This window comes from Juglans microcarpa x Juglans regia, chromosome 6D (genome assembly GCF_004785595.1).
Source record: "Juglans microcarpa x Juglans regia isolate MS1-56 chromosome 6D, Jm3101_v1.0, whole genome shotgun sequence".
In the NCBI taxonomy this organism is placed as follows: Eukaryota; Viridiplantae; Streptophyta; class Magnoliopsida; order Fagales; family Juglandaceae; genus Juglans; species Juglans microcarpa x Juglans regia.
Genome location: NC_054604.1, coordinates 24827323 through 24842541, shown reverse-complemented (window position 1 = coordinate 24842541; position 15219 = coordinate 24827323).

Below are 15219 nucleotides of genomic sequence, written 5' to 3'. Positions count from 1 at the left end.
CACAAATCCATCAACCAATCCAGCAACCCATGTATTTTGAATATTAATTCGACACCGTAGTTATATTAATGTTTATATTTATTACTACATCTTTGGTTTATTGTCATTATTGATCTATATGTTAGGTGGTACCAATACCCTTTTATCTAGATTTCTCAAGCTATATGCGTGGGGTCTATAAATTGTTACATTTGATTGCCAAAGTTATTTTGGCACACCATATCAAAAGCTCTTGGTACATTTCTCTACTCAAACAAAATATGTAAGCTTTCCCATGACTAACATAGATATAAAACAGAATGAGGGAAGAAGAGATCAAGATGCTCAACCAAATATTGAAAATCAAGAACTCACTTAGACACAAATAATAATTTTTTTAAATAAATTTTGTGGACACATTCTAATCTGACTCAAGAAAAACAAGCACATTCTAATATAATGCAAACAACATTGCAGCATCATCTACCAAACCAATGGCCACGTTTTGGCATTAAGGCAAGTTCAAACCAAAGATAAGAGCTCAATGTGCACCTTTGGAGCTTTACTAGTTCATATTCTAAATTGTTTTAAGGTTATGCTTAATACAGTTAACATTTTAACTATGGCTAGACAAATAAAATTGATAAACATTCTTTAATTTTTTTAAGGAAATAAGAACACAAACCTCATACCTACCAAGATAGTAGAACTTCTTAATCTAGTATTCATCTCAAAACTAGAAATTAAAAACCTAAGTTTTACATACTAGATCAAAAACCTAAATTTGAAACCTAAATTTAAAACTTAACTTAATCAACCTAAAATCAAAATATATCCGCAACACAAACTTAATCAACCTAAATTTATTGAAAATCAAAGAGAGAGAGAGAGAGAGAGAGAGAGAGAGAGAATAAACGTTGGCCTCGACGACAAATCATGGAGAAGAGGGATTTTGCAGGAGGTTAGGGTTAGAGTTAGAAGCTTTAATGGGGGTTAAATGAAAGAAGAAGAGGCCCTCGACTTAGGGTTAGGGTTCAGAACAAAAAATAGTGAGCGGGATCTTCGTCGACAAGGAGAAGAGAAGAGAATGGAGGTGAATTGAGAGAGAGAGAGAGAGAGAGAGAAGAAGGAAGATACGGTCGAATGAAACGCAGCGTTTCCGCTCACCACCCCCAAAACGATCTGTTTCATTAAAATCCCTTCCTTCTATCAGATCCCACTTTTCTTTCACTTAAGTCCCATTCCTACCCATCCACATACTCAGTCAATCATATCATAAAATCAAACGAACCATTGATAATCAATAATCTCACATTTATCCTTTAGTATGGATCATGCATTAATTCATTAAACGTAGGTAATCAAAACATTCATAAGTTAATTGACAAAAGCCGGTAATGACATATACCAAAAGATTTGAACCTCCAACAATAATAACTTAAAAAAAAAATGTTTTCTTAAGCAGCAAGCCACGAAACTTCCTGTTAGTTTCTTAAATATGTATTATAATGCACTGATGATGTATATATATTAAATAAAATGCGAGTCTTTGGACCAACGCTTTTATCCTAACATATGATATCTGATCTTTACTCAAGATTATATATATATATATATATATATATATATATATATATGGTCTTATGCCTCTAATTCAACGTGGGGAAAAAAGAAACACATTTTAATTACAAACTAAACTAATACCTTTTTCTTGAAACTTGACATTGAGATGAAGCCGAAGATTTCGTCAAACTCTTTAGGGTCAAGTCATGAAAATTCTTTTATTTCTAAAATAACTTCCTATTCTATACATAATGGGTTAATTAATTGAGATAGATAATGACATGACGGACTTGAAAAGAGAAATAAAATTATTAGAGCTAGCCTAAACACGAAAATATATTCACTTATAACTTTTTTTACAGATTGTTTTATTATCCGTTTATAAAATCACGTCAATTTTATTAAAAATAAAAAAAAACTACCCTTCATTTTATATAGAATTGTAAATGGATTATTTTTCATTTCATAGATCGAGTGTGACAAATAGCCTTTTTGGCTAAAATAATTGTATAAACACATAGATTAAGAATAGATTAGATAAAAAAGATAGAAGAAGAAAGGGTGGTAAAGGAGGATTTGACTAGGGAAGGTGATGGTTGAGTGGAGTCAAAGAAAGATGAGAGTTTTGAAGTGAAAGGCAAAGGTGAGGGGCTAGCACACCACCGATGACCAAATCAAGCTGGTTGACTCACTCACCCCAAATATTACGGCCTTCTTTTCCCAGGGGGGTGGGTCCCCCCCACCTTCTATTATTGCTCCGCAGCTTCGTGGCTTTTCAGCTTCGGGTGCATTTTGTGGGTCCACCCACCTCACTGCTTCGCTTGCCCGCCAAATGGCACACGCCTCTTTTTTTTTTTTTTAATCTATATGTATTTCTACGTATTTCTCTTTTCTATTACATTCACACCCAATTGGTTTATGCCACGTCACACAGACGTCAAGTTTCGTGGCTGCTTATGCTCGATCCATCAGTATCCTATTCCAATCTACGTACGGTACATGAGTTCTCCAAATCATGAAATGTATCGATGTTTAATGGTTGGACGTCCACTTATAACTAAATAACACAAGGTTTCGTGTAGCTTAATAATGGACGTCCTTCTTCGTGTCACGCACCCATTCGAATTTTAAGAAAAGTATATACTGTCCATCACAACGTGCTTGAATATCAAGTTATGTCTTTCTAAATTATACTTGTTATTTTATTTTATTGTCTAATTTATAAAGCGAATACACATATATCTCTTATATACAAATTTTTCCCAACATGACTAATCTTCCCAAATGTCAATAATGAAATTTGAAAATTAATTTGTGAACATATGAATTTTTCTTTGTTCTTCTAATTTCAAATCATACAATATATATGTACACACATCCATTTACATGATTTTTGTAAGAAAAAAAAATCTTATTTTTTAGGTGAAAGCAGCCTTGATATGTGCTCGACTTTTGTATTCTTTAGCTTTAAGAAAATGACAGTTGGCCAACTAATTTATTAATGGTGCTATAGTGAATCAAACAAGAAAATAGTGAGAGATGGAAGAAGGCAGATAATCCATAACATGTAGGAAGAGATATTTGTATTCGTAATTTATTTCAACTTATTTCAATTCATCTCACTACTATTTATTATTATTTATCAATTTTAACTTATAAATTTCACTACTATTTATAACTCATCTCATTATTATTTATAATTGATTTTAACTCATCTTCAAATTTAAATAACATCTAATTATTAGATATTTTGGATTTTCAAAACTGTTTATGCATGATAAAAGAAAATAGAAAAAAATAGGGAAATGGAGGAAAGGAATTATAAAGATGTTTGGTGGAAATGATGAAGAAATTGAATTAAAAAAAAAATATCTTGGGTTAAACTCGAATAGTACTATAGCTTTCTAAAGCTATTTTTATAAAAATGTCAAATCAGAAGCAAAAGTCATTTTCGATATCTTTTTGTCCTTTTGCTGAGGATAAAAATAATGAGCAGGAATATAGGAAAACCCGCCCACCTATCATTTTCTCCACATCCCCTTTTTCCCTCGCTAGTACAGAAAGATTGAAACATGATATGATCAATTCTACATTTTCTTTCCACCTCCGAATCTTCCCTCCTTTTTTCCTTCCTGCCAAACGCATTGTAAATCAAGCATTCTTATGGATTGTAAACCACAACAACATTGCCTACTTACTTAATTTAGGAAGTCACCTGATTTGGCTAGCAAGTAAGCTAGCTTTAATATTTAAGCTTGAAGGGGGAAAGAAAAAATGAAAATGGAAACAAGCTTATATATAATAAAATTGATACATTAATGGAAAGAAATATGAGAATTGACCCTAAACTAAAAGGCTAAAAATATCAATATATGGAAAATGAGCATGTGAATTGAAAACCCAATATTAATGTATAGATTCATTAGAATGTAATCATTATATGATGAAAAAGAATATACCGGCCACTTCATTTAGTACATAAATCCATCTCAATTCATTTTAACAATTTTTTCAAATCTTAACATAAAATATAATAAATAATTTAATTTTTTTAAATTTTAAAATAGTAATAATATTAAAAAATAATATTCTAACAATATTTTATCATCTCAACTCAACTCAATTCAATATCCAAACGCAACCTTAATTTCTCTTAAAGGGAAAGAAGAAAATCCCTCATCTTCTTCAGCTTTCTTTGTAATTACTCATTTTGGTCATCAACTTAATTTATTTACATCGTCTTCTAGAAAAGATCCAACAATCAAATTTTGATGACCAAAGAATGACTAGTTGCAGCTTCAAGTCTGATTTGAGGTTTGAACATAACTTCTAGAACTCTTGCAGGGCCAAACGAGTTGCAACACAAAGATCAAGATGTAGCATCAACCATTTCTAGGGGAAGTTTTGTACAATATGTGGGACGGGAGCCGTGCCGTGTCAGGTGTTACTGTCATGTCATTAATGTAAAAAATAATCTCTATTTTTTATATTTAAATACTAAACAATTTTATTAAATTATATATGACCAACATGTACAAAACATTGTAACAAAAATTAGGTATATGTCATAAAGATCACTGTTTGATAATAGTGTTTGTTTTTATCTTTAAACAAATGGATATTACTGTTCACGTCTTCATGCTAATGTACCGTGTGATAGTGCCACGTTGACGCGTACAAAACTCAGACATGCATGTATATTCATGAGAATCCCATACCTATATCATTTATATTATGAGGATAAAATATCCTAGGGATAACAAGGAAGAAACAAAAGCTTATACTAAAATATCATTTCTTCCTAATTAATAAATTACGGGAGAAAATAGCTTGATTTCATGAGGAGATGGTAGGACCATGCAGCAAGTTGCCAAGATCGTGGCATGACTTCATAGCCACGGATGCCAAGCAAGTTGCTCCTAAGTATCTTGTCTCTTTCTTATCATTCAATGTTAAAATCAAAGACAGGGGAAGAAAAATTATTATCTTTGGGGGCCACAATTAATTATTCTGGACGATGCAAGGAATAATGGACGAAAATTACCAAAAATCCCATATTTTCTTTTCTTTTCTTCTATGTTTTGGGAATATAGAGTATTTTCTATGGAAAAAATCCCAAATTTTATTTTCTAGTCTTCAACCCCCATCCTTGGGACTCAAAATCGCATGGAATTAAGCTGATTAGGGCACGTTTGAATAGTGAGATGAGATGAGATGAGATGAGATGAGATGAGATGATTTGTAAATAGTAATGAGATTATTAGTTGAAATTAGATCATCTCACCTCTGTATCCAAGCGGGGCCTAATATTGCTCATTGGAAATTGAAACGAGTTGTTGTTGCAAATCCTTTGGCTGGGATTTGACAAAGTGAAAGGAAGATTTCAGTTTTTGCTTTCTTTCTTATCTTTGAGTCATTCAGTTGGTCATTAATTGCATGCTTGAAAATTAGAAGATTTCCACAGTAATGAAAACATGTTTAGATAACCCTCAAGCTTCCCTTGAGATGATGCAGACCTTTATAATTGGAGTCTAGTGGCCATCGTAATAATAATCAATGAGTTTTTACTATTGTGGATATGCTTTGTTGTTATTTTCCTTTGCTTTTTTATTGAAAAAAAGGGCAGGAAGGACACATCAGAAGAAGGTGGATGAGTTTTGTGACTAGGTGCAACCGACCATGACTCAGCTTTTAGTGAGAGGTTTGCAATCACTTCATGGCTCAACCAAAACATGGTTGAATTATATATATGATCTACATTTCCAACATTCCCAAAAATACAAAATTACATCATGTTCATGTTCCTAATATGTTATGAACACTCTTCCTTATCCATTTTGAGGATAGTTTGGCCAATATATTAATTATATTTTTTTGAGTAAAACTATCAATTGTCTTTTTAAGCTGATGAAAAAAGATAGTTTTTAAAGGTGAAATTTGATTTTCAATATACAAAAGCAAACCCAACCTGATCATAGATCAAGGAATGCCCAAAGAAAGAGACGGGTCTTCAAATTCAGAGAAAAAAAACCTAAATCCTCATTATTGTGTGCAGTGATTCGAGCCATGAATAATGGCTAATAATTGAAGTGGTTTGTGCCTTTTATCTTTTCTGTGACTTTTGCATCATAGATTTCTATATAGTATGTGCAATCGATTGATCTTTTTTAACTTGGAAAATCAGGTTCTGGCCTGGCCTTTGCAACCAGAATCTGATAAAGACGTAAAGAGAGTCCAATTATGTAAAGCCCCCTATAAAGACGTAAAGAAAGTCCAATATGATCTTACCCAATTTTATAAAATACTACTCCCTATTTTCTCTTTTTTTTTTTTTCCAGTAAATGCTCAGGTTGTTTTATAAATACAAAAAAAAAACAAAAAAAACCAAAAATTTTATATGCAGTTACTTTTGTTTACTCTTTACACACTCAACTAATGTGAGCGATCGGAAAAAGTAATTCAAAAAGTTTCATAGGAGAGGAGAGAGTTAGACGAAAGAGGTAATTTTAGGCTTGGTTTGGGTAGCAAAGTTTTCCCAACTCATCTCATTTAATCTAATCTCATCTCAATATCCAAACACCACAAACATAAACATTTTTCAAATTCAAATTTTTAACTTTTTCATCTAAGCCTTATTTAATCATTATAACTTTCCCAAACTTTCAAACAAAATATAAAAAATAATTCAACTTTTTCAAATTCTAAAATAAAAATAATATTAAAAAGTTAAATTCTAATAATATTTTAATTTTATAATTTTTTTATTCAATTTTTTTTTCTCTTCTTTACCAAAACCCCATAAAACATATTAACTCAAACAATTAATTCACTAATACTCACAAACCATTTCACTATTATTTACAAATCATCTTATTTCATCTCACTATCCAAACAGAACTTTTAGCATTAATTAATGTTCATTGCTCGTGATTATGGAAGCTGGTATTTGAATATAGTGGCACTATTAATTTCTTCCCCTCTAGCAAAAATAATGACAGATTGATAGTTAGCAAGTGAGATAGTGTTAAAACTGTTAATACGAGTCCCCAACACATACACCATTCTTCAAAGCAAATTCAACTCCACCACACAAGAAGAAGATAGAACTTGCTTCGGATGCTCCCCTTCTGCTTTCTTTCCGTTGCATTGGTATGTGTGTTTTTGTTCTCATATTTCTTTCTTCTATGGGGTTGGGTCTTCTGGACTCGACCCTGAAGGAGTTGTCGTCTCTGGCTCTGGTTCAGAAATCATAAAACCTCGTCAACATTCGGAGTATTTCGGCCCATAAAATCTTTGTCACCTAAATTCTCAACTGGGCTTGGGAACTCATGGAATAGTGGTCTTCAACATTGGGTATCAGCCCATTGAAATAGGCTTCCCCCAATATTATTAGAATAGGTTCACTCGGCTACTGTTACCCAATTCATTAAACTAGAGGCCCACATAAAAAAGCCCAATGAACTGTTATGATGCCTACAACATCTAAATTCTTCTAATCAAAGGCTCTATTAATTTGTAATGTCCCTTAAAATAAGTTAAAAATTAGTAAGGTATAAATTAAAAATTGATTTGCATTAATCTGTTGATTTTAACAAATTTGTGCACTCTATATCCCAAACATTTTTTTTTTTTTATACATTTGGGGAGGGGGGTTCCGAACCCAAGACCTCCATTTTGGAGGCTTGAGATTTATGTCAATCAGGTCACAAGAACTTGACTATCCCAAACTTTTTAAAAACCTTATCATGTACCTAATTTTTTTTAAGGTGCTCACAAAATAAGATTATTTGGCCCCACAAGACATTAATTTTAGCACATTAATCTCATTTTGAAATATTTTTATTTGTTAATAAGTTTTTTATGCCCTTTCTCTTTTCTTTTTTTTTTCGAGAACTTTAATGTTTCTTTTGTTTTCCCAACAATTTTTTCATACTTGCACTCTTTTTTTCATTAATAAAATTTCAAATTCTCGTTGATGAATTTTTTTCACATTTCAGTAGCCAAGAGGATTTCTGGGTCTCTTTTTACAACTTTTTCTATCCTTTTTCTTTGGTGCCTATGCAATTTCAAGAAGAAAAAAAATAAAAAAATAAAAAATAAAAATAAAAATCTCTTTGGTAAATTTAGAAAGTCATTTCTCCAATTTTCTTTTTACACATTTCATTTCAAGTCTTCCCCTAGCTTATGTTGGATGGTTTTGTTAGTAGTTAATATGGCTATTCCCAACATATTTTTATAACATTGAATCTCAACATTAAACAAAGAAATTTATTTTTATTCTCTCTCTCTCTCTTTTTTTTTTTCTTTTCAGCTGTACATTGTGATGGAATTGTGGAGCATAGTTAGACTTTTTACTAATTTGATCGACTTTGAATGAGTTCATTAATGATTTTTTACACGAGGCTTTTTTAATATATATATATATATTTAATGATGCACGTATACTTGTATAAAAGGCGACCACATGCCTGATAATTGTCAGTGTTAATGTTATTTTAGATGCTCTAGATGGAAACTCTAAACATATATGAATTTAGAAAGGATATTGCATATGACTCCATAAATTACAGTAGATAATTTATATCTAGGGGTGGCCACCAAGTGCAAACACAGGGTGGCCCAGGACGGCCACTCAAAAGGTCACCAAAGTTTGGCTGCATAGGGCAGGGCCACCCATCAGTTGGGTGGTCATCTTTTTTTTCTTTTCTTTTTTTTTTTTTTTGTTTTTTGAGTTTATGATGACACGTGTTTTCTTATGGTTGGTTTTTATTCTACTTCAACGGTTTTCATCAATGAACAAACAGAGTTTTTTTTTTTCTTTTTTTTAATCAACAAACAGAGTTTGGATATAAGGAACTTGCTTAAAAGGGCATCCAATCCGGGCATAGTTTCAAACTTTTAAAACCATATCAACTAATCTCAAAATATTTAAAACCTCATAAACTTAAACAATAATATTATGGGTTGTTCTACAACTACCAACCATTGCTCCTGCTTGCAGATACCGCTTGACATGGCATGACACAATAATTTTTTTTAATTTAAAATTAAAAAAAGAAAAAAGAAAGAAAATGAAACGGAAACGACATATCCCTCGTTTTTCCCTTTTCAGATCTGAAAACTCCCAACTCCCCAAACCCCAAAGCATGCCCCTCATTTCCCTCCATCTGGCACTGGCATCTAGTCCGCGTGGCAAAAGAGATCCATTCCTAACGCCGTCTCTCTCGGTCTGACCTCCAATCCGAGAAGTAAATTTCTTTAAATTTACCAATTGTAAACTCTATTTTTGTATTTGATTTAAGATAAAGATGTGTGGCACAGTTGTGGAAGTTAGATGTCGTGAAAGATCCTCTCTTTTGGATGAATTGGTTCCTTTTAAGCATTTGTCCGTGGTAGTTTAGCAGGGGATTCTTGTTTATATGATCGACAGACTGTAATTTTTATACATCTATGATATATGCTTGAAACATGGCCCACTTGGAGTCTGTGGAAAGCAAAAAGAACACTGAATAAAAAATAATAGAATATTGTGATTAGATAATGATAGTGTTATATGTAGAGTATTCGAACCTGCTAACAATTTGCAAAGCATCCCCTGTCAAGCAATATCTGCAAGCTGGTGTGATGAGGTAGGAATTGATTAGGAGATTGAATGTGATGAAACTATTGAAGAACTTACGGTTGGAATGAAATTTTCATCTATAGAAGAAGTTTGGTCTTACTATATGAAGTATGGTAAGTAGAAGGGGTTTGGGATGTGCAAAAGGAGTTCTAGACAGGATGACGAAGAGAATGTAAAATGGTTTTGTTTGGCATGTGCGCGAGGAGGCACATCAAAGAGTAAGGTTGTCAATGTTATGACACCAAGACAAATAGAGAAGATATGGTGTATGGTTAGGATTAACGTGATACTGAATGAAGAAGGTGGATATACCATATTTAAAGTGACCTTGGATCACACACGTTTGTAGTCCGAGAAAGGTAAGATATTTCAGATGCTTTAAGAAGATTGATGCTCCTGTAGTTAAAAGACTTGAAATAAATGACGAGACAAAAATAAGGTTGTCCAAAAATTTCAAGGTTGTGGTTGTTGAGGTGGCGGGTTATGAGAATGTGCTATTCAGGGAGAATGAGTGTCCAAACTATATTGACAAAGCATGACAATTTTGCCTCGGGGTTGGAGGTGTTGTAACTCTATGTAACTATTTCCAAGATATGCAAAAAAGAAATCCGGAGTTTTATTATAAGATAAATGTTAACAATGAGATACGGTTAAAGAATGTGTTTTAGACAGATGTCCGGAGTAGAGCTGCGAATGAATCATTCGGAGATGTGATTATATTTGATACAACATATCTGACTAATGGACAATCAATCCTATCTGAGTGCAGATTGATATCCAATGAGGACACAAATACATTTGAGTGGTTTTTTTAGTCATGGTTGAAGTGTATGAATGACTAATCGCCAATGTAATCATCACAGACCAAGATAAGGCCATGAAAATTACAATTTTGAGGATACTTCTAGGCATCACTTCTGCTTGTGGCATATAATGAAAAAACTTTCTGAGAAATTTGGATCACATTATTGATATGGAAAAATCAAAGGTACTCTACATAGGTGCGTTTATGACTCTTTCAGTGAACATGAATTCGAGTAACATTGGCGCAATATGCTCGATACCTATGATCTACATGAGAATACATAGTCGGTCACTATATAATGATCAGCATTTTTGGATGCCGGCCTACGTTAGAGACACATTTTGAGCAGGAATGTCAACTACACAGCAGAGTGAATGCATGAATGCATTTTTCAATGACTACGTTAACTCTAGAACAAATCTAAAATAATTTGTTGACCAGTATGATTCAGCCCTTAGGAAGAAGGTAGAGAATGAAACAATTGTTAACTTTAATTCTTGGAACACGGGGATTCCTTGCATCAGCAACTATCCTCTTCAGAAGCAATTTCAAAAAGCATATACAATTGCTAAATTTAACGAAGTACAAGAGGAATTGTGAGAATTTCTATATTTGACAACCTCATTATTGAGATGTGAGGGTGGTAGATATACGTTCGTAGTTGCCAATGAGGTTCAAGTTAGTGATGACTTGTTAAAACATTCAACCTTCACTGTCAAAGTTTATCAAGATCTCCTTGATGTTAAATGCAGTTGCAAGTTATTTGAGTTAATGGGCATATTATGCAGGCATGCTCTTCATATCTTGACTCAGCTAGGCAAGCATACAATACCATTAAAATACATATTGAGTCGGTAGAGGAAGGATGTTAAGCGAAAATACACATTCGTGAAAAGTAGTTATGACACTAATAGCATCGACAATGCCCGGAGGTACAATAAGATCCAAAATTACTTTTCTGAACTATGTTCCAATGCTTCAAAGGCCGAGAGCAGCTATGTTAAATTGATTAGCCAGATAAAATAGTTGAAGGTACAGTACCATGGTATCGCTGATCATGATACTAGCAACATATTTGATCCAGCTACTTTTGTGGAAGGCACCATAGGTAGAGTTCTTAGTTTGTTCGGAGTAAAGAAAGACCACCATCTAAAATAAAAGTGCACCCCGTTGAGAAGAGTTTTAAGAGTTTTTCTTTTTCTTTTTTTGGTTCATTCATTCCTCTGATTTTTTAACGTCAACTTTCCTCTTTTTTTTTTTTTTTTTACAATTTCAGCATCTTATCTTTGACTAGTAATAACTGCAGGCCAACCAATCAATTCAAAATTGATTCTCTTCTCAAATTTAAAAAAAAAAAAAAGTTTTCCTCCATATTTGCTGCCAAAATTTGGAATTCTTGACTAATTTTATTACCGGAATTTCAGATGGATTTAGAGCATAAAAATGACATATTTTAGAGTTGAGACCTTTACAAATGTTTTAGATCTCATTCATAGCTTTCCAACACACCTAGGTTTGCTTTATTCTGACTTCTAGAACTCTAGATACAGGCTGAAAACCGAAACAGGGAATAGGCTGTAGTAAACTTCTGGACAGATTTGGACTTCTCATTTTTTGCTAAGTTTCGAACTTCAAAACGGCAGAACTGGGTTTTGGACTCTTCATAAAAGTTCTAACCCTATGTGTTAGCTTTCCAAAAATCCAAACAATACCTAAAACTGATACTATAGCTCTAGTTAGAACTCAAAAACCAAACAGTGTTATGTTTTAACTAGACCAGCCCAACTAGGATTTGCTCTCTAGGCCTAGCCCGAATTATGCCTTTCACATCGCCCAATTTCAACCTAAATCAATAATTAAACACTTGCAAAATACCAAAACTTCCCAAGAATTAAATAAATATAAAAGACACAAAATTCTAGATAAATTAGTTAAGAAGCATACAAAACATTCTGAATCAAAACAACTAGGACTAAGAAAATGTGTTAAATAAATTCTCACATCAACCCCATAAAAAATCATATCTCAAATAATTTTATTATTAATTACAAATTACTTATCTCATCTCATCTCAACATCTATTACTATTCAAACGTGCTTTTTTGGTTGTTTCAGAGATATATATTATTGATGTTATGGAAAAAATAAATAAAATGGTGACAGCGATGGCGATGGTGAAAAAAAGAGTGGGTTCTAACTGGAAGACAACGCATAGGAAATGAGAGATGCGACTTGTAATTGTGCTTTAATCTGGTGTGATAGGCTCTATCTTCAAAATTAGCAATAAGAGAATGAGGTGTCAGCTACTTATTGAGTGGTGTAAAACACGGCTTTCATCCATTTTGAAGTTAAGTAATCTACATGTAATCGTGAAGTGCGCAAGTATTGTGCAGTCGCTTTGAAAAAGAGTAGAGTCTAGTATTTAAAAATTAATTTTTTTTATATAGGTTCCGTATTTATTCACTTTGTTCAAAGTGATTGTATAACACTTATGCACTCACGGCTGCAAGTATCACTTCTCAAGTTATTCTCTTTTGATTTTGATTTGATGTGTTTGAATTTTGAAAAAGTATCATATTATTGATAAAATTGTAGTTGAGTTGTCATTCTATCATTGCTCTGAACTCTTATCCTTGTACTCATGATCCCATAAGAAAAATTTATATTCACATTGAAATATGGTCATATACGAAAATAATTGATTATTGATAATCAATCAGATTATTTAGATCAGTCTAGAGTTGATGTGAAAGCAATAAATACATATAGTAGATGTTATATCATTTATAAAACACTTAGTTTAAGACTTTTTATAAGACTCAAACAGACAAAAATAGATAAGTATAACTCACTTTATATGTCTATATTTCTTTCATTTCCTGGCCAAACTTTGAAGAAAAACTCAAGAATATCTTATTTTTTGGCATGCACCAAAAAATTCCTCTTGAGATGAAATCCTTCTTGTACCAGCTTTAATGTACAACAGATGTCCATTGGGGGCAGATGTAAGTCTGTATGATAGTGTGTAGTACTTCAAACACAAGCTTTAACCCTAATAAGATACAGACACTAGGCATGCTTATCCGAGAGAACGTACGTTAGATCTGTTAGGACTTTGTCAAATATGTGTAACTCGATCGAGTCCATTGCTTGACATAGCAAAGTTTCCAACCCAGCAAGTGATGAATTAACAACTCTTGCACTTCTTCGTAGGAACCAAAGGGGAAACTTCATCTTTGGTGTCTTTCTGCATATAGACTTTGCGCGTCTGCAGAAAAGTTTTTGATGTGGAAAAAAAGATTAGAAAAATGCTTTCTAGTTCGAGTTTTCAGTTTCTTGCTAACCTTTTTGACTTTTACAACAAATAAATTACACTTGTTCGCGTGGTTATTTATTAATATTAATAAAGTCAGAATAACCATGCTAGCTAGCATGCAGTCATGTAGAAAGTCAAGGTTGAAGTTCGAAAACAGCATGAGTTTCATGTTGGATTAATTTTGCATATTTGTGTTGATTATATCATGAATATCACATTACAAAGAAAAACGAATTTTTATAATTAATTTATTGTAATTAAAAGATTATTTATAATCAATTTTAATTATAAATAATTATTTTATTAAAATTAACTCATCATAAATAAATAATCTTTTTTTTTTTTTTATAGTGTCACAACGTTATGGTACGAGGTACACTGTTAAGGGATGATTTTACCAATCCTAACATTAATATTGATTGTCTTGTCCAGTGATAAGCCAAGTATATTTAATTTTTTTAATTGTTTTTTTTTTAGGATGTCATATATCTCTATCTTAAGATATTTAATAATAGGTTGGTTTGAATAATTGTGATTTAATTAATTTCATAATCCGAACTTAAAGTTGTCGAATTTCAATTTCAATTTTATAAAAATGTTTTTTTTCCTCTAATAGAATATATATGTAGAAGTAATAATGTATATACAAACATCTTTTTTCACAAGTGCTCTTTAATAACTCTATTAAAGTCCAGAATAGTTATGTAAAACTTAAAATTTATATAAAAATATTTAATGTTTTTTAATAAAATAAATTAGCACCATCACATTATTTTAAATTATTCTTGTTTATTTTCACAACCATTCTCATCTCACCTCATATAATCATTATAATTTTCTCAAATTTTCATATAAAATAAAATAAACAATTCAATATTTTCAAATCCAAAAATATAATAAACAAGACAGAGTTTCCTACCTCGTACGGCTCAACAATCAATTCCTCCTTTAGTATCCCAAAATATAATATTGTTAGAATATTATTTTTTAATATTATTATTATTTTGAGATTTGAAAAAGTTAAATTGCTTATTGTATTTTGTGTTAAGATTTGAAAAAATTGTAATGATAAATTGAGATGAGTTTACTTATCAAACGCACTCTTAAATACGGTTCTAAGGGATGGAATTTCAGTGCCTATTCCGACCAGGCGCATCTAACAATTCCTTCTTTCCACCAGTAAGAGGATTTAAATTGACTCATGCAGAGTAATATGATATATATGTTACAGGCTTGAAATATATAAGTAATGTGCAGTACTGTGCAAGTCTTTTGTAAAAAAAAAAAAAGAATAAGTGTCACTAAAAAAAATTTTTAGAGTAATTTTACGTATAACTATGAATTGTGCAACTGTCGCGTAATAATTTTAAAAATGAGTGGAGCATACTATCAAAAAATTAATTTATTTCATGTGAGTCCTGTGTTTTATTTACT